The sequence below is a fragment of the Schistocerca americana genome, chromosome 3 (assembly GCF_021461395.2).
Source record: "Schistocerca americana isolate TAMUIC-IGC-003095 chromosome 3, iqSchAmer2.1, whole genome shotgun sequence".
Taxonomy (NCBI): domain Eukaryota; kingdom Metazoa; phylum Arthropoda; class Insecta; order Orthoptera; family Acrididae; genus Schistocerca; species Schistocerca americana.
The window spans coordinates 634,977,799-635,000,144 of record NC_060121.1 but is presented as its reverse complement, the minus strand read 5'-3'; positions in this window follow the sequence as shown (position 1 = coordinate 635,000,144).

Below are 22,346 nucleotides of genomic sequence, written 5' to 3'. Positions count from 1 at the left end.
GAGTCGCTTCTGCCTTGGTGCCAGTGATGGTTGTATGCGTGTTTAGCGCCGTGCAGGTGAGCGCCACAATCAGGACTGCATACGACCAAGGCACACAGGGCCAACACCCGGCATCATGGTGTGGGGAGCGATCTCCTACACTGGCCGTACACCACTGGTGATCGTCGAGGGGACACTGAATAGTGCACGGTACATCCAAACCGTCATCGAACCCATCGTTCTACCATTCCTAGACCGGCAAGGGAACTTGCTGTTCCAACAGGACAATGCACGTCCGCATGTATCCCGTGCCACCCAACGTGCTCTAGAAGGTGTAAGTCAACTACCCTGGCCAGCAAGATCTCCGGATCTGTCCCCCATTGAGCATGTTTGGGACTGGATGAAGCGTCGTCTCACGCGGTCTGCACGTCCAGCACGAACGCTGGTCCAACTGAGGCGCCAGGTGGAAATGGCATGGCAAGCCGTTCCACAGGACTACATCCAGCATCTCTACGATCGTCTCCATGGGAGAATAGCAGCCTGCATTGCTGCGAAAGGTGGATATACACTGTACTAGTGCCGACATTGTGCATGCTCTGTTGCCTGTGTCTATGTGCCTGTGGTTCTGTCAGTGTGATCATGTGATGTATCTGACCCCAGGAACGTGTCAATAAAGTTTCCCCTTCCTGGGACAATGAATTCACGGTGTTCTTATTTCAATTTCCAGGAGTGTATATTGTCGAACGCTTTTTCCAGGTCGACAAATCCTATGAATGTGTCTTGATTTTTCTTTAGCCTTGCTTCCATTATTAGCCGTAACGTCAGAATTGCCTCTCTCGTCCCTTTACTTTTCCTAAAGCCAAACTGATCGTCACCCAGCGCTTTCTCAATTTTCTTTTCCATTCTTCTGTATATTATCTTGTAAGCAGCTTCGATGCATGAGCTGTTAAGCTGATTGTGCGATAATTCTCGCACTTGTCAGCTCTTGCCGTCTTCGGAATTGTGTGGATGATGCTTTTCCAAAAGTCAGATGGTATGTCGCCAGGCTCATATATTCCACACACCAACGTGAATAGTGGTTTTGTTGCCACTTCCCCCAATGATTTTAGAAATTCTGATGGAATGTTATCCAACCCTTCTGCCTTATTTGACCGTAAGTCCTCCAAAGCTCTTTTACATTCCGATTCTAATACTGGATCCCCTATTTCTTCTAAATCGACTCCTGTTTCTTCTTCTATCACATCAGACAAATCTTCACCCTCATAGAGGCTTTCAGTGTATTCTTTCCACCTATCTGCTCTCTCCTCTGCATTTAACAGTGGAATTCCCGTTGCACTCTTAATGTTACCACCGTTGCTTTTAATGTCACCAAAGGTTGTTTTGACTTTCCTGTATGCTGAGTCTGTCCTTCCGACAATCATATCTTTTTCGATGTCTTCACATTTTTCCTGCAGCCATTTCGTCTTAGCTTCCCTGCACTTCCTATTTATTTCATTCCTCAGCAACTTGTATTTCTGTACTCCTGATTTTCCTGGAACATGTTTGTACTTCCTCCTTTCATCAATCAACTGAAGTATTTCTTCTGTTACCCATGGTTTCTTCGCAGCTACCTTCTTTGTACCCAACTCCTGTGATGGCCCTTTTTAGAGATGTCCATTCCTCTTCAACTGTACTGCCTACTGCGCTATTCCTTATTGCTGTATCTATATCCTCACTAACAAACATAAAATACTGTTTGATGGAACAAAAATTTTGTCCCATTCTTCCACGTACTGAGATTCTGTTAGTAAGGAGGCTATCGAAATAAGAATGAGCTTGAAGAACTTTAACCGTGATAGCGGATATTATCTGAGCGGTGCATGGAAGCGAGTGCTCCATGCGGAGTAGTGGCAGAGACATTCCTTGCTGTGTTTACGTTCCCACGGAAGCGGCGGCGCCACCAGCGGAGACATTGACACCGTCTGCGACAGCAGTACGTAATCATCGATCAATCACAAACTGACCAATCAGAAGCCATCCACGCTCTATATAAGGCCACTGGTACATCAGTGAAGACAGTCGCTTGCTCCTGACGATAACAAAGGAGGTTATCGTCGAAATCTCGAGATTTTATCCCAAAATGACGCGGCTGGAAAACCCAGATTATTTTACTATCTCTGTATGATACTTAAAAAATAAGTAATTTAAAAAATCACTATAATTTCATATTTGTAAATCACGCATATTTCTTTTTGAAATCGTAAATTTATGTGTATTTGCATGTTTATCTCATATCGTAACTGTCAATAGATAATGTATCACTTTTAGCAAATAAAGTTTCAAAAGTGGCTGAAACAGTCATGTATTATGATCTCGAACACAACAGTACAGTAGTACAGCAACAGCAATGCTAAACCAACTGAAAATGAATACTAAGGAAATATTGCATTTCATCTCCGTAATAATAAATCAATTGGCTCATGGCGCAATCGCTAAAAGTCAATCCTCTTCCGATCGCAGACTCGATCACCCGCTCATTCCCAGTCTAGTACATAATCTGTCTTTAATCTTCGTCCAGGTGGTGATGGAAGTCGTAGAACGGGTTTGAACTGTGAGTGAACACATGTGTACAAGATTTAGTTTAGCAACTCTTTAATTATAAATCAGTGACCTGAATAGCCAAAATAACAATAAAGATTTATTAACAAGGTAATGCCCCCTCAACAGAGGCGAAATGCAGTAGATGCTAGCTAATACTGAAAGCCATCGGTGACTGTAAAACGCCCAGAGAATAAAATCAACAATAATCAAAAATATGAAAGACAGTGAATGATTTACACTCTTAACTCACCGTAAATAAAGTCAGAGAACCAAATAAAATTAAACAAAATATACAATAAACACGAAATTTATATTTAGTTAATGAAATTACACAGCCAAGCAACTAGAATTACCACAATGTCTGACATATATCAAACGGAAGCATCAGCCGGACAAACTCAGATTGAATTACTGAGTACCGTTAAATAAACTGGCAGTCGATCTTAATGCTTGTGCTCAAAATGAGTTGTGCTCAGTCAGTTGCATCGCAATACCGAAAAATAATGTGCAATAATGAAAGTTCGTGACACACACACACAGACACACACACACACACACACACACATTAAAAATGTTTTGCGTCACCCCAGTTCCCAGAACTTCTGAGGATTGAAATTGACTGTGGAGATTGTATCACAGACACAGTCCCTTTGACTGCTCAGAGATGTCACTAAACCCGCCCAAAGATGTAAACAAACATGCATGAGTAGCGCCTATTAGACGGAGGGGGTCCGACAGCCGATCAGTTTCAGTCATCGCCGGCCGAAGTGTCCGTGCGGTTAAAGGCGCTGCAGTCTGGAACCGCAAGACCGCTACGGTCGCAGGTTCGAATCCTGCCTCGGGCATGGATGTTTGTGATGTCCTTAGGTTAGTTAGGTTTAACTAGTTCTAAGTTCTAGGGGACTAATGACCTCAGCAGTTGAGTCCCATAGTGCTCAGAGCCATTTGAACCATTTTTTGAGTTTCAGTCATCCCACCAGGAAGGAGGTATACGGCTCGTGTTGTCTGTAGTTCAACCATGCCTACACGGTCAATACTGCGGTTCGTCCGCGTCCGCATAGTTACTTTATGCCAGGAAGGGCTCTCAACAAGGGAAGTGTCCAGACCTCTCGGAGTGAACCAAAGCGATGTTCGGACACGGAAGAGATACATAGAGACAGGAACAGTGGATGACACGCCTCGCTCAGGCCACCCAAGGGCTACTACTGCACTGGATGACCGCTACCTACGGATTATGGCTTGTAGGAACCCTGACATCAACGCCACCATGTTGAACAATGCTTTTTGTGCAGCCATAGTACATCGTTTTACGACTCAAACTGTGCGCAATAGGCTGCATGATGCGCAGCTTTACTCCCGACGTCCATGGCGAGGTCTATCTTTGCAACCAAAGCACCAAGGAGCAGGGTTCAGATGGGCCCAACAAGATTCCGAATGGACCGCTCAGCATTCTTATCAGGTTCTCTTGACCGATGAGTGTCGCATATGCCTTCAAACAGACAATCGTCGGAGACGTGTTTCGAGACGACCCGGTCAGGCTGAACGCCTTAGACACACTGTCATCGAGTCCAGCAAGGTGGAGGTTCCCTGCTGTTTTGAGATGTCATTATGTGGGGCCGACGTAGGCCGTTGGTGGTAATGGAAAGCGCCGTAACGGCTGTACGATACTTCACGTCCATCCTCCGACCGATAGTGCAACCATATCGGCAGCATGTTGGCGAGGCATTCATCTTCATGGACGACAATTCGCGCCCCCATCGTGCACATCTTGTGAATGACTTCCTTCAGGATAAAGACATCGCTCGACTAGAGTAGCCTGCATGTTCTCCAGACATGAACCCTATCTAACATGCCTGGGATAGAATGAACAGGGCTCTTTATGGACGACGTGACCCATCTACCACTCTGAGGGATCTACGCCAAATCGCAGTTGAGTAGTGGGACAACCTTGACCAACAGTGCCGTGATGAACCTGTGGATAGTATGCCACGACGAATTCAGGTATGCATCAATGCTACTGGATATTAGAGGTACCGGTGTGCATAGAAATCTAGACCACCACTTCTGAAAGTCTCGCTGTTTGGTGGTACAACATGCAATGTGTGGTTTTCATGAGCAATAAAAAGGGGGGAAATGATGTTTATGTTGATCTCCATTCCAGTTATCTGTACAGGCTTCGGATCTCTAGGAACCGAGGTGATGCAAAGTTTTTTTGATGTGTGTATTGAAGTGATCAACATGCGAGTCACAAGTTAATGAAGCGCGAGACAAGCCAATGCAAATGTCTAGTGCTGGTACATTAATAACCGGTGTAACCGCTAGAATGTTGAATGTGAGCATGCAAACATACACCCATTGTGTTCTACACGTGCCAGATATCCGTCAATGGGATGAAGTTTCATGCTGTTGCACTTGGTCAGTTAAGACGGGGACGGTTAACGCTGATCGTGGATAACGCTGCATTTGTAGTCCGATGACGAACCATATATGCCCGACTGGAGACAGATCTGGTGACAGAGCAGGCCAGGGGACTAGCAGACACTCTGTAGGGCATGTTGGGTTACGGCAGCTGTATGTGGGCGAGCAATATCTTGTTGGAAGCCACACACTTGACTGTTGTTCATGAAAGCCAGGTCGAATCACTAGACAGACGTGCAGTTTTGCAGTTAGAGTGCGTGGAATAACCACGAGTTCGCTCCTGCTGTCAAACGAAATCGCACCCCAGCCACAACTTCGTACATAAATCGAATGTGCCTGGCACACAGACAGGTCGGTTTGCAGGCTCTCAGTTGGCCTTCTAATCAACACGACCATCACTGGCACCGAGGCACCTTCATCAGAAAACACAACAGGCCTCCACTCTGCCCTCCATTGAGCTCTTGCTTGAGACCACTGAAGTCGCAAATGGCGATAGTTTGGTGTCAATGGAATGCACGCTACAGGGCTCGGAGATGACCATGAAGTAATCGATTTTTAGCAGTTCCTTGTGTTACTGAGATGCTAACCGTCGCTGGGATTGCTGCTGCAGATGCAGCAAGATACGCCACAGCCATACGGCAAATACAGTGCTCTTCCCTCGCGGTTATGCCACGTGGCCGTCCGGAGCCAGGTTTTCTTGCGACTGTACATTCTCGTGACTGCCACTGCCTGCAGCCATGTACAGTGGCTACATTTCTGCCAAGTCTTTCGGCAGTATCGCAGAAGAAACGTCCCGCATCTCGTTGCCGTAATGTACTATCTCGTTCATACTCAGTGAAGTGCTGATAACGGCGTCTTTGTCGCCTTAAAGGCATTCCTCACTAACAGCAACTCACCACGTCTAATTTGAAATGTAACAAACGCTCACGGCCGTTACAACGTGTGTTGAAAGCAAACCATATATGCATCCTCATAGTGGCGTTACTAGCGCCATTCTTATGAGATTGGCGCGAAATTTGATTGGACATCATCTATAAGATGCAGAAACATGTCTACCAACTTTAGTTTTTGACTTACGACGACATTTTGGTGCTGCGATATTTGTTCTGTCAGTACATATTACGAAATCTCTTTTTGAGTGTTGCTGAAGTGGGAGAAATGCGAGAACCTTAGTGGATATTTTACTACACTGAACTTTGCCCACTATCACCGAAGAGAAGGCAAACATTTTAGTAAGTCGACTCTCTGCCATAAAACGAATTAGAGATAGATATTGGGGTGAATAATATTTGACGATTCAGTGCGAAGATAGTGCCTGAAGGCTTTCGAGTTTTGCTGTTGTTAAATTCAGAGGATTTTTTTGGATTACTCTGCTTTTCTTACATGTTGTCAGCTTGACATCTTAATTTTTAAGAGGATACACTTCCTTTCTGTTCGTTCGTCGGTAGGTTACACGTCGGGAAAGTATCAAAGTTGGGACGTTATAAAAATTTAAGTTATCAACAAACTGGTGTGAATAACAAGAGTCACAAAAAATAACGTATTTTTACATATATTCGATTGCACTTGGTTGTAGTGAAGCAACTGAGCACATTAAGACTATTAATGGCATTCTGGTGTGGGGCTGCAGATGGTCTGTATTTTGTAAATAACAATAATCTGCCACATTGACTATTGTCAGTTGGACTAAAATGTTGTTTTATTTTGTGTTGTTCACTATTGCATAGTATTCGGTGTGGAGCCATTTTAGTGTCTGAAGCGTTGTACTTGCCTTTGTCACAAGGCGAATACTTGGGACACAGACTGTGCTGAAAAGGCAAAGGAGATAAATATCTGAGCCACATCACCTCAGAAGCGAGATGCAACACCTGGAAAGCATTCTGAGGAGCGGGTTACGTAAGAAGCGTCATGAATCACATTCTCGGAGAAGTGACACGTAGGGAAAATGAGATGTCGGGTAGGATCTCTCTCTCTCACAGTCCCACAATAACAGATAGAATCTGCCGCATTACGCGCAGTTATGGCGTAAAGACTATTTATAAACCAGCAAAGAAGATCAAAGAGTGATTGAGATCCCCAAAGGAGAAAAGTTCCAGTTTACTGTGGCGGGAATATAGGCCTGTCGTTTACAATGTACAGTGGAAAAGTTTGTGTTGGAATGACGGACGATCAATCAACACCGGCGTCACCGATCATAAGCGGAATAGCAGGTGGAGCAAACGGCTACAAAGAACTCCGGTGCAGCTAGCAGGGGAGAAACAATGCGCAGTGTTAATGACGTTTCCCTCGGACGTTGGTGCACCAGATACAACTGATTGTCTAGAAAGTATCATCCGACAGGTCGCAAAATGAAAACTTTGTAAAGATGTGTTGGGCATTGTCTGTAGTATGCCTGTCGAACGTGTCACGTCGCTGTTTCCAATTCTGAGCCACAGTGAGCACGTAAAGATGCCTAGTACGCGTGTCCGCTGCGCGGTTTCACCTGGTTTCATACAACCTCGCATTTCCTTCATCATTACAATTCTCGGCCTCTCTCTGCAGGGCCAATGAGGACGCTCCTACAGCGTTTTCTATGGGAAGTGTTTGATCACCCACCATACACCCCGGACTTGACTCCATTTGATGTTCATCTCTGTTGACATGAACTGCTGGCTATGAGGACAACATTTTGGCCTTACAATGAACTACAGACCATCAACGAGAAGTGGCGCAAAGCGCAGGCGGCTGCCTTCTATGACAGGGGTACAACGCTACGACAAATGTCTACGTCTGATCGGTGACTATGCAGGGAATCAGCTGGAATGTTTAGCGAACTATTGATAATAAACCTTTTAAATTTTCAATGTGGTTTCCATTTCGCGACCGATTGGACATTACTTTCCGAATAGACCTCATATAATCTGCGGCCGCGAGCTAGAGTCCAGTTCACCAGAAGCAGTGGAGGGTGAAGCTCTCACCATGCCAGCCACTCGTGCTGGCTAAATGTCAGGAAAATTATCAAACAAACGTCAAGCAACAACGTGAGACTGAAGCCAACAGACAGGTTATCATTGCAGTATTGTTGAAATCCAAATACGAAACAAGAATGGAGAGAAAGAAATGTGAAATTAAATATGAGCAAAAATAAAACGGACTTATAACGTATGAGGTATCTAAAAGATACATTTATCTTCAAAAACTTACACCTACATTCATTCTTAGAAAGCGGTAGGATTGCCTAGTATCGAATAAAAGACATGTAAAATTAAATATTGGTCAGCATACAGTAAGGGACCTAGAATATATAATAAAATGGGTAGTATAATACATAACAAATACAATAATGTATCATATTGTACTAAATATGTAATATAACACATAAATATCATGCAACATTTTACTGTGTTGCCGGAACCTTAAATAAACAACGCGGCACTAAGTGTTTCGTGAACAGCTGTGATGGAACACTCCAGTTCCAAGGAAAGACAACAAGGAAAGACACCGACACCTCATGATCACCTGTTCAGAGATACGCTAGATCGACAAGATATACTCTGTGTGCCATACAAATATTTATGGGGGCAACTAAGATTCCTACCTGTGTGATCGGAGGAAATTACATAATACGAGGGCAGTTCAATAAGTAATGCAACACTTTTTTTTCTCGGCCAATTTTGGTTGAAAAAACCGGAAATTTCTTGTGGAATATTTTCAAACATTCCCGCTTCGTCTCGTATAGTTTCATTGACTTCCGACAGGTGGCAGCACTGTACAGAGCTGTTAAAATGGCGTCTGTAACTGATGTGCGTTGCAAACAACGGGCAGTGATCAAGTTTCTTTTGGCGGAAAACCAGGGCATCTCAGATATTCATAGGTGCTTGCAGAATGTCTACGGTGATCTGGCAGTGGACAAAAGCACGGTGAGTCGTTGGGCAAAGCGTGTGTCGTCATCGCCGCAAGGTCAAGCAAGACTGTCTGATCTCCCGCGTGCGGGCCGGCCGTGCACAGCTGTGACTCCTGCAATGGCGGAGCGTGCGAACACACTCGTTCGAGATGATCGACGGATCACCATCAAACAACTCAGTGCTCAACTTGACATCTCTGTTGGTAGTGCTGTCACAATTGTTCACCAGTTGGGATATTCAAGGGTTTGTTCCCGCTGGGTCCCTCGTTGTCTAACCGAACACCATAAAGAGCAAAGGAGAACCATCTGTGCGGAAATGCTTGCTCGTCATGTGGCTGAGGGTGACAATTTCTTGTCAAAGATTGTTACAGGCGATGAAACATGGGTTCATCACTTCGAACCTGAAACAAAACGGCAATCAATGGAGTGACGCCACACCCACTCCCCTACCAAGAAAAAGTTTAAAGCCATACCCTCAGCCGGTAAAGTCACGGTTACAGTCTTCTGGGACGCTGAAGGGGTTATTCTGTTCGATGTCCTTCCCCATGGTCAAACGATCAGCTCTGAAGTGTATTGTGCTACTCTTCAGAAATTGAAGAAACGACTTCAGCGTGTTCGTAGGCACAAAAATCTGAACGAACTTCTCCTTCTTCATGACATCGCAAGACCTCACACAAGTCTTCGCACCCGAGAGGAGCTCACAAAACTTCAGTGGACTGTTCTTCCTCATGCACCCTACAGCCCCGATCTCACACCGTCGGATTTCCATATGTTTGGCCCAATGAAGGACGCAATCTGTGGGAGGCATTACGCGGATGATGAAGTTATTGATGCAGTACGACGTTGGCTCCGACATCGACCAGTGGAATGGTACCGTGCAGGCATACAGGCACTCATTTCAAGGTGACGTAAGGCCGTAGCATTGAATGGAGATTACGTTGAAAAATAGTGTTGTGTAGCTAAAAGATTGGGGAATAACCTGGTGTATTTCAATGCTGAATAAAACAACCCCTGTTTCAGAAAAAGAAATGTGTTGCATTACTTATTGAACTGCCCGCGTAGATCAACACAAATGTTTGATCCTGTTTTGTATTCATTGGACTGAGTTTCATTGCTCAATAATGGCATCGCGCAATGTTTGTGAATATCTGAAGAGGGCAATTAATTTTTGGGACGTTTTGTATACTGGGTAACTCATGTGTCCAACACCATCCAATATCAGCCAGTGTGAACAGCCGAAACGCATCATTGGCAAAGAAATAATAACTAAAGTCGGAAACCAGGACTTAGTTTCCTCAGAGACAAATTGTTCCACTCCAAATTAGCTCACAAAGCAAAAGAGAAACTCTAAAAATGCACTGCCTCACTGAGCAATACACTAGAACCGGAGAAAATAGGTCACTGCAATTACGACACTGTTTCACATTGGTGTCATATATTGAAACACTGAATATATTTAGCAGAATTGGATGCAAAAAAAAAAAAAAAAAAAAAAAATTAAATGCACTGAATTACACAGCTGTATCAGCACGTACATTCTCACAGTGGATGCACATACTCATTCACAAATATTAATCATTACTTAACAGAAACAATAAACCTGTGATTACATCAGTACAATGTACCAGGTACAGAACCAATGACGTGGTTGTTCAGGCTCACCAATCCATTAAACAACTTTAAGGAAAATCATGGTGGAAGGATTGAGCTCCTGGTTTCCCTTCATTTGCAATACCTTTCACAGTTTTCAGTTTCTCGAAACACATATAATTCATTCAAACAGTCTTAAGACTTTACAAAATACAAACGTACCAAAGTAGCCCAGTTAATATAAAACAAAGAAATGTGTGAAACGGGCTTTTATATTACATTTGCGACAACAAAGAGGTTCTTTATATAATTGAAAATTTATTAAATTCAATTTTATATAAAATTTGAAATAACGGATAATAAAGGAAGAACTAAACTGCAAGTGTCTGTTTTAGCAGGCATCCAGGTTAGATTTTCAGTATAATGTTCTTTGGACAATACAAGATTTTTTAAGTTCAATTTTACCAAAAATTTTAAAATAATGGATAATGAGCCTGATTAATGTTAAACAGTAGGAATTCAAAAGGCGAGGATGTAATTTAAATTTTCAGAAGCAAGGAATTCCCTAAGTCATGTAAACTGCAAGGACATACAATTGATTAATCAGGCGTGGAGGCCTTCAACCATAAATTGAGGGAACCCTCTATATAAATTGGGGCCCCGCAGAAAGAGTTATAAACAGTTAAAATTAAACACAGAGTCCTGAAGCGGGACAGGTGTAAAACATAAGAAGTATTTAATTGTAGCACCCAAGTGACGAGCATGATTTCAACAACGAAAAGTCTAAGTAGGCTCCAAGGGGAAAGGAAATATAATTTACAGTAATCAATATTGCTTTCTGAAACACAACTAAACGTAGATATAAATACAGCAAGCAGCAAGTATCACAGACACATGCTATGTGCTGAGCCCCGTGCCCACATAGATGGACCCCAAGAGGAAACATCACAGCCAAAATATGTTGCAGGGATTGGTCCTGGTATTCAGACGACTTTGAACGTACTTACCGCAGCACAAACACAAACAGGGAGCAACGGCGTGCCCACGGTACCGACTGCTACAGCAACCCTTGTATCCACTTTAGCAAAGAAGTATGAGATACCCAAAATTCTAGTAATTACGACACTACCTTAAATTCGGGCTGTACACTGGCAATATCACACTTAATAATGACAGCTAAGGTGAAAATAATACTGAAGTTCAACAGAATGAGAATCAAATAAGATAAGGAGCTGCTAATGCCTAGGACGCTGAACACCAAAAATTTTAATCGTTGCATACTATTTGCCATGTGTAACTAGACTGCTAGTCCTAGCAGGCTTGTAGCACGTCCATTATACAGGCCCACTGTAGTCTGCATATGAAGTCACAATGTACCTTTGTTGATCAGAAAATTAAAGAAAATACAAGAAAAGGCTCATATGAGGACCAGTTCCTTTGCCTAAGCACATGTTGAACTAGCTGACTGCACGAATTAATTCAAAAAAGCAAAAGTCTGAGTAGAAACAAACAATTTTTCGGTACCCTCATCACGACATAAGCAAACGCGGGTCACGGTTACCACCAGTCTAAAGCTCAGGTGCAGGGGATGATGGCAGTGTTGGCTGAGAGTTACAAGTTGAGTCGTAGCATCCATGTTCTAGGGCAAAGTCCTCCGTCTCTCCAGTTTTAAGATGAAAACATTTCGCCCTCTGAAGATCCAAAATGAAGTCTTTATCTGCGCTCCTTCTCAAAGTCTTGCTGGTCATGCTGACATTGGATTCTCATTAGCCAATGGCTGTGCATAACCGAACTTCCTACCAATGAAATATTTATAACGATGCACCTTTCTTCTACTAAAAAATTTACTGTAATTAATCAGTAATAAATAGTACCCTTTTAAAGTGCGTCAGAAAGCAGAAATTCCATCCCACAATGAGAGTGGTTTCATATTCTAGCCAATGATAGTGACTGCACTTAGACACTCGCCAGTCCTCAACCCCGCTACAAAAACAATTTCGGTGAATCAAACCTTGTATTCCTTTAAGAATTTAAGCCCCAGTTACTGCTGGCCTCCTTTGGTTCCAACATTTTCATCGCTTGGAGTACCACGTGTTTTCGCATTCCCTTGCAGATATCTATATTTTATAAATCATTCTTTACGCTGCTTTTAACAGTGGAAGCTTACAGCCTGCCGGATTCCCCATCTAGTCCTCTATGGAGATCTTATCTGATTGTAGACACCGTATCTTGACAGGACCCGTCCTTTCAGTGAGGAACAATGTTCCGATTCGCTTCAAGTTGTGCCCCTGCATTTCGCACTCTCCTAACCTTCATCAGGCAGATCCACCTTACGGATATGGGCATAAGCTCCACATTTTTTTTTCTTTTTTGGTTCATCAGTCTCTCTGACTGGTTTGATGCGGCCCGGCACGAATTCCTCTCCTATGCTAACCTCTTCATCTCAGAGTAGCACTGGCAACCTATGTCCTCTATTATTTGCTGGATGTATTCCAATCACTGTCTCCCTCTACAGTTTTTGCTGTCTACAAAAATGGTTCCAATGGCTCTGAGCACTATGGGACTCAACTTCTGAGGTCATCAGTGCCCTAGAACTTAGAACTACTTAAACCTAAATAACCTACGGACATCACACACATCCATGCCCGAGGCAGGATTCGAACCTGCGACCGTAGCGGTCTCGCGGTTCCAGACTCTAGCGCCTAGAACCGCACGGCCACTCCGGCCGGCTGCTTTCTACAGCTGCCTCTAATATCATGCAAGTCATTCCCTCATGTCTTAACAGATGTCCTATCATCCTGTCACTTCTCCCTTCTCCTTGTCACTATTTTCCACATATACCTTTCCTGTCCGATCCTGCACGTAATCTCCTCTATCCTTACCTTATCAGTCCACCTAATTTTCAACACTCGTCCGTAGCACTACATCTCTAATCCTTCGATTCTCTTCTGTTCCGGTTTCCAACAACCCATGTATCACTACTGTACCATGCTCTGCTCCGAACATACACTCTCAGAAATTTCGGCTTGAAATTAAGGCCTATATTTGATATTAGTAGACATCTATTGGCCAAGAATGCTCTTTTTGCCGTTGGTAGTATGCTTTTCATGTCCTCCTTGCTGCGTCCGTCACTCGTTATTTTGTTGCCTAGGTAGCAGACTTCCTTAACTTCATTGACCTCGTGACCATCAATCCTGATGTTTTCTCGCTGTTCTCATTTCAACTACTTCCCATTACCTTCATCTTTCTTCGAGTTACTCTCAATCCATACTCTATACTCATTAGACTGTTCATTCCATTCAGCAGATCATGTAATTCTTCTTCACTTTCACTGAGGATAGCAATGTCATCAGCGAATTATATCATTGATAACCTTTCACCTTCAATTTTAATTCCAGTACTGAATCTTTCTTTTCTTTCCATCATTGATTCCTCGATGTACATATTGAAGAGTAGGGATGAAAGGCTAAATCCTTGTCTTACACTCTTTTTAATGCGAGCACTTCGTTCTTGGTCGTCCATTCTTATTATTCTCTCTTGGCTGTTGTACATGTCGTATATAACCAGCCTTTACCTACAGCTTACCCATATATTTTCCAGAATTTCGAACATCTTGCACCATTTCACACTGTCGAACGCTTTTCCCAGGTTGGCAAATCCTATGAACGTCTCTTGATTTTTGTTTACTCTTGCTTCCATTATTAACCGCAACGTCAGATTTGCCTCTCTCGTGCCTTTATCCTTCCTAAAGCCAAACTGATATTCATCTAGCGCATCCTCAATTTTCTTTTCCATTCTTCTGTATAATATTCTTGTCAACAACTTGGGTGCATGAGCTGTTAAGCTGCTGGTGCGATAATTCTCGCTCTTGTCAGCTCTTGACGTCTTCGGAATTGTGTGGATGATGTTTTTCTGAAAGTTAGATGGTATGTCGCCAGACTCATACATTCTACACACCAACGTGAATTTTCGTTTTGTTGCCACTTCCCCCAACGATCTTAACAATTATGCTGGAATGTTATCTATCCAAAGCTCTTTTAAATTCTAATACCGGGTCCCTTATCTCTTCTATATCGACTCCTGTTTCTTCTTCTATCACATCAGACAAATCTTCCCCATCATAGAGTCTTTCAATGTATTCTTTACACCTATCGGCTCTCTTGTCTGCATTTAGCAATGGAATTCCTGTGCACTCTTAATGTTATCACCCTTGCTTTTAGTGTTACCGAAGGCTGTTTTGACTTTCCTGTATGCTGAGCCTATCCTAGCGATAATCATTACTTTTTCGATTTCTTCACATTTTTCATGCAGCCATTTCGTCTTAGTTTCCCTGCATTTATGATTTACTTCATTCCTCAGCCACTTGTATTTCTGTGTTCTTGAGTCTACTGGAACATTTTTGTACTTCCTCCTTTCATCGACCAATTGAAGTATTTCTTCCGTTACCCATTGTTTCTTCGCAGTTACCTACTTTGTACCTATGTTTTCCTTCCGAACTCCTGTTATCACCCTTTTTAGGGATGTCCATTCCTCTTCAACTGCACAGCCAACTGAGCTATTCCTTATTGCTATATCTATAGCCTTAACGAACTTCAAGCGTATCTCGTCTTTCCTTAGTACTTCCGTATCCAACTTCTTTGCATATTGATTCTTCCTGACTAATGTCTTAAACTTCAGCCCACTCTTCAGCACTTTTATGTTGTGATCTGAGTCTATATCTGCTCCTAGGTACTTCTAACAATCCAGTGTCTGATTTCGGAATCTCTGTCTGACCACGATGTAATCTAACTAAAATCTTCGAGCTCCAACTTACAGAAATGAAAGGAAGAAGTAATTAACAATTTGCAATCATTGGTGTTTATTTTATTTATATGCCTACTTCTATGCGTCTCTATGTGATACCCCTTTCTTCGAAATTAATTGGACAACTCGGCTGGTGGAACGCCGTAAGTAGTAAAAAATACATGTGAAAATAATCTGTGACCCTTGAAACAGCACTTTATCCCTGTTGAAACAAATTATTCTAGCTACTGATGCGAGGGATCTTGTCTCCCTCACTCACTCTCTTCTTTCTTAGCTTCCAATGTAGTTGCATACTTTCGTAGGAGGTGCAGTAATTTTAATGCAAAGGTATTTCAGTATAACATATCACTTAAGTTTAGAAATGTTCCTATTTAAAATAAGCCATTGTAACTGCTTTGTCCTAAGACGTATTTATCTCTTCCAGTGTCAGTTTGAGATGAAGCAACTTGGAAGTCTTGATAAGGTGATGTAATTGATCGGCCGCACTTGTAACAGTCTATAGGCATTGCTTGATCAGTCATAGAACCTGCCTTCATTACCTTTTCATGATTTACGGACTCCACTTCCAATTCGTCGTCCACATTTTTATGCACATTAGCAGTAGCTATTAAAATCTTCGTTACCGATACACGGTCTTGCGCCCTATCATGGACTTCGCACGAAAACCAGATATGTCCATTAGTAAGCGCTGTTTTTTTATTCATTTCCTTTATCAGAACATCTAGCCCTCCTTATAATATTGCTGCTCTTACGAATTCAAATGGTAAACATTTTAATGATTAACTGTGACCCGGAGCAGAAATAGTATGACTAGTTATCTGAGTCGACATGGTTCTCTAATTTGAATAGTGTGTTGTTAATCAGGATGTGTCGCAGAACACAGGCAAATATAGCTATGACGAAAAAATCTTGGGTAACAGAAGCAACTTTCCAAATGATTGGTTGAAGAAGGAAGTACACTCCTGGAAATGGAAAAAAGAACACATTGACACCGGTGTGTCAGACCCACCATACTTGCTCCGGACACTGCGAGAGGGCTGTACAAGCAATGATCACACGCACGGCACAGCGGACACACCAGGAACCGCAGTGTTGGCCGTCGAATGGCGCTAGCTGCGCAGCATTTGTGCACCGCCGCCGTCAGTGTCAGCCAGTTTGCCGTGGCATACGGAGCTCCATCGCAGTCTTTAACACTGGTAGCATGCCGCGACAGCGTGGACGTGAACCGTATGTGCAGTTGACGGTCTTTGAGCGAGGGCGTATAGTGGGCATGCGGGAGGCCGGGTGGACGTACCGCCGAATTGCTCAACACGTGGGGCGTGAGGTCTCCACAGTACATCGATGTTGTCGCCAGTGGTCGGCGGAAGGTGCACGTGCCCGTCGACCTGGGACCGGACCGCAGCGATGCACGGATGCACGCCAAGACCGTAGGATCCTACGCAGTGCCGTAGGGGACAGCACCGCCACTTCCCAGCAAATTAGGGTCACTGTTGCTCCTGGGGTATCGGCGAGGACCATTCGCAACCGTCTCCATGAAGCTGGGCTACGGTCCCGCACACCGTTAGGCCGTCTTCCGCTCACGCCCCAACATCGTGCAGCCCGCCTCCAGTGGTGTCGCGACAGGCGTGAATGGAGGGACGAATGGAGACGTGTCGTCTTCAGCGATGAGAGTCGCTTCTGTCTTGGTGCCAATGATGGTCGTATACGTGTTTGGCGCCGTGCAGGTGAGCGCCACGATCAGGACTGCATACGACCGAGGCACACAGGGCCAACACCCGGCATCATGGTGTGGGGAGCGATCTCCTACACTGGCCGTACACCACTGGTGATCGTCGAGGGGACACTGAATAGTGCACGGTACATCCAAACCGTCATCGAACCCATCGTTCTACCATTCCTAGACCGGCAAGGGAACTTGCTGTTCCAACAGGACAATGCACGTCCGCATGTATCCCGTGCCACCCAACGTGCTCTAGAAGGTGTAAGTCAACTACCCTGGCCAGCAAGATCTCCGGATCTGTCCCCCATTGAGCATGTTTGGGACTGGATGAAGCGTCGTCTCACGCGGTCTGCACGTCCAGCACGAACGCTGGTCCAACTGAGGCGCCAGGTGGAAATGGCATGGCAAGCCGTTCCACAGGACTACATCCAGCATCTCTACGATCGTCGCCATGGGAGAATAGCAACCTGCATTGCTGCGAAAGGTGGATATACACTGTACTAGTGCCAACATTGTGCATGCTCTGTTGCCTGAGTCTATGTGCCTGTGGTTCTGTCAGTGTGATCATGTGATGTATCTGACCCCAGGAATTTGTCAATAAAGTTTCCCCTTCCTGGGACAATGAATTCACGGTGTTCTTATTTCAATTTCCAGGAGTGTACAAAATCGATCAGAAGAAGTCATGAATAAAACAACGAAAGTCAATGGGGAACGAAATAAACTGGAAGTGCAGGGCAGCCAAGGCGAAATGGCTGCACGGAAAATGCGAAGAAACTGAAAAGGAAATAGCAATTTGCAGGAATGATTCACGGTGGCGGTGACAGTCAATAAAATTCTTCAAGGTATCTGACAGCATTGTCATTGCGTAAAATTCTTTTGCTAAACACCTCGAACAAGGCCACTTGCAGCAGTCGCATCATTATAAACATTGGAAATGCGGTCACATTCTCTGAAGAATTTTATTGACTGCGACAACGATAGCAGACGCCTACGCTTACATTTAACTTGCGGTGAAATTAAAAGCGAGGGCATCAACATCAAGAGAGCAGGGGGAATCCACTGTTAAACGCAGAAGAGAATGGTGCAAAATGTACACTGATAATCCTGTAGAGGGTGGGGAACTGTCTGATGATGTAGCAGAAGAAATGAAAGTCAATATCGGAGAAGTAGGAGATATAATATTTGAGTCAGAGAATAACAGACATTAGGAAGACTAAGAAAAAAAGATTTCCGGTAAAATATCATACATATAACATCGAACCGAAGGTAGGAATGGCAGAAAAGTGCTCCGACTACTGCACAATCAGCATAACAGCTGGTGCATCAGAACTGCTGACAGGAATAATGTACAGAAGATAGTAAAAGAAAATATGGATGTTTTAGATGACTATCAGTCGGGCTTTTGGAAAAGTAAGGACGCCAGAGAGGCACTGTTGATGGTACGACTGATAACGGAAGAACACTTAAGGCAAGACAGGATACGTTCATTGGAGTGTCAACCCAGAAAAGGAGGTCGACAATGTAAAATGGTGAAAAAAAAATTCGAAATTCTCACAATAATTAATGTAGGCCTTACTAGAGGGCTGGTAATATACCATTGGTTCAAGAGCCAAGAATTCCATTTGGGATGGAAGACCAAGAACGAAGATTTTGGATTAAAAAGAGTGTGACACAGGACTGCAATATTTCGTGGACTGTTCAGTCTACATTGAAAAGGTAATTGCGGATATAAAATAAAAGAACAGAATTGAGATTAAAATTCAGGATGGAAGGATCTGAGTGTAAATATTCCCTTTAAATATTGTTATCCTCAGTGAAATCGAAGAAGAATTACCGGCCATACTGAATTGAATGAACAGTCTCCTGAGTACAAGATAGGGATTGAGAGTTAACCGAATAACGGCGAAAGTAACGAAGAGTAGGAAAAATGAAACTGGAGAGGGTCTTACAGTCAAAATGGAAGGCCATGGAGTTCCCAGTCAAGGAATTCTGCTACCTAGGAAGCAAAATAACACATAACGGCCGGCCGTTGTGGCCAAGCGGTTCTAGGCGCTTCAGTCTAGAACCGCGTGACCGTTACGGTCGCAGGTTCGAATCCTGCCTCGGGCATGGATGTGTTTGATGTCCTTCGGTTACTTAGGTCTAGGGGACTGATGACCACAGAACTTAAGTCTCATAGTGCTCAGAGCCATTTGAACCATTTTGAACACATAATGGATGATGGATGGGGAGACCAAAAAGTGACTAGCACAGGGAAGAAGATATATTTGGACGAATGAAGTCTAATAGTATTAAATATCAACCTTACCAGATTGTCAGTTACCTATTACATACGCAAGACTTTCCTTGGGGTAAGGAATTGGATTACGATTACTGATGACTCTGCTCGTGATGAAATTGCAAGCTGGGAAGAAAACATCGCGACTGCGTGTCACTAACGAGTTGCTCCTGTGAGTTAACGAGCATTTCGCTCTCGTTTAAGTAAATGGCCGAAAGAGTCAGCCTTCAGGAATTGTGAAAAGAGCCCTGTCGTCCAGGACGGGATGCCACAAAGGGCGCAGATTCACCACGAGATGTGGAAACTCACAGGCGCCTATTGTCTATTGAGGCCTAAGCGCTGTAGTGTGCGAGTGAGACAGACGAGAACCTTCGTCACAGGCAAACCCAAGAGAAGGCTTTTGGGGCCAAGGAGACGTAGTAGTGTTAAGTATGGCGGACGGCCATAAAGGGAAACATTTATGAAAACTATTTAATTCTGTAGTAATACAGGGAATCAAGCCACAGTTATTTTAATCTGCCATTCTCCATAAATTTTCATGGTGATCCCAATAAAACTCGAATATTGATCGTATCTATAATAGTTTAGGATTAACTGTTAAAGTGAAATTAACAAGTTTTGTAACAAAGACCGGAATGCTAAAATCTGAACGCTCTGGCCGATCTTAACGATCGACATTTCATACAGAAGCGTATCATTAAAATGACAAATGTTGTAAATATCAACTTCGTAACTTTTTTTGTTTAAAAGATATAGTAAATTTAAATCATCAGTATTTACAGTTAAGCATCAGATCATCAGTTCCTCCACACAAAATACATTGAACGATGACAGCATGACACCTTATTGAATCATTAGGTAATAGAATATTTATTGCATAATAGCTACTTTCGTCCTTTATTTATTTATCAGAAAGTATATTGGTACAAGGCTACTAACCGTTGCATTCAAAGCTAAGAAGGGAATTGTATTGGCTTTATGTAAAGAATTTAACGTTTATTATGTAATGGTTGTTATTGTCACTTTATTTAGAAGGCGAAAGTGGTCAAGCTTTGATTACTTAAATAAGTTAAAATGTAAAGTAATGTAGAATGGGCTGTAGCCAATCAGATGGACGGCTTCAGGAAAGGGAACTGCGCTAGTCAGTTGAACGAAGATGTTCGGCGCGCGGAAAACGCGGCCGGGGACGGGCAGAGTGTCCTGGTGCAGACGCGAAAGCGGACAGTTCTGGTCTATACACCAAAGCGTAAAGATCGGCTGGAGACACCAAAGGGTACAGCTCGGATTGAGACGCGAAAGCGGACAGTCGGTCTTAAGCCAGCTAGGAAGTGAAACGACTTAGAAAATGTCGCGTTGTGCGGTATCACGGGACTTATATCTGTGCTTTGAGCAGCCACGCTTGGTGTGAACTCTAACATAACGCGTAGTTAACGAGATGGACATGTAATTCGCGATGAGATTGTGAATGATCGAACTGTGTCACATGGATATGCGCTCTAGTGTAACAGTAACGCTAAATACGACCACCTTCGCTATTAGTTTGCTTTCTGAATAACATTATTCTAATCAAACGGCAATTTTGTGGCCTACATCATTTATGGGTCGTTAATTTACTTCCCGATATTATTATTACTGTTATTATATGTTATATTAACTTTGTATTTCGCAAATCTGCCATCAGCCAGACAATTTAACCAAAGGGTCACAAGTGTCTAATTTAGGGCGTGTAATGCGACACGTGCGGTTCAACCCATAGACGAGTTTGAGCCAAGACATTTCGATAAAGTGGAACCGCATGTGAGCCCGAACATCTTGGGGATGTTAGCTTGCACTCCGCAGAGTGCAAGATATTGAAGGAATATGAAACTGCCGCCTCGCGGCAAGAATATGGGAGAGTAACGAAAATTTTCAGAAAGTAACGAAACATTAGTTTTAGCCTCGCGGAATATATGACGAATATATGTCATATGCAACAGCTCTAGAGCCTCGTATGGAGGATGACTGAGGAAGTACGCTGATCCTATCCATTTTCTAGGGATCACCCCAGTACACAAAAGGATTTAGGAAAGATACGGAAAATCTAAGCATGGTTGCAGAAGATTTGGCACATGGGGCATCTGCATCTGAGAGGCATGATAATTAATTTAGAGAGATCTGCTTGAGTTGTATTAATATAACTGAAGCGGATCTCTGTACATTGCTTAAACGTTGGCCGTACAGGGTTTGTCCGTTGTCACCCGAAACACGAGTAGAGCTTTTGAACGGCTAAGTTTCCCCGCTCCGTGACAATGTTTATAATGGAATTCCTGTAACCCGCACCATTAAGATGGTTTGATGGACAGTAGCCCACGACTTTGAAGAAGGCAATATCAATTTCATTTTGGAAACCAGGCAAGGACCGTAGCGCCCCTGACAGTTATTGGAGTGCTGCCCTTAGCAGTTGTATGGGTAAGATTCTTGAATACATGGTCTACCGCCGCCTCGTCTGGCTGCTCGAATCCCGAGGTCACCTGAGCCTCTCCTAGTGCGGGTTCGGGCGCTACCATTTCACACTTGACAATTTAATTTTACTAGAGACGGCGATACAGGAGTCAATCTTACGCAGAAACCGTTTGGTTTGTGTGGTTTTGACCTCGGAAAAGCATATGACACTACTTGGAAGCACTACATTCTTCGCCAAATTTATGAATGGGAACTACGTGGACGCCCCGATCTAACAACTACGCCAGACACTTGTTGTCTTATATAGGCGTTGCCGACCGCAGCGCCTTCTTTTGCCTGTTTACATATCTCTGTATTTGAGTACTTATGCCTGTACCAGCTTCTTTGGCGCTTCAGTGCGTATAAAATATTTTACAAAGCCGCCTTTCCAGAAGAGTGCTGCACTGACTTAATTACTGTTGGACAGCTTTCGTCGTGTTACGAAAACTTTTCTGCCTCATCTTGCCTAGCGAAGTCTCGTCCCATCCCAGAAATCAAACCCTGGCGCCACTCATGTTTCATAGTAGCTCACATCTTCCAGCTGTTTTTCTTGATGTCGAAGCCGTCCATGCCACGTTGCACGTTGAATGTAAACGTAAATAATTGTCAAAATG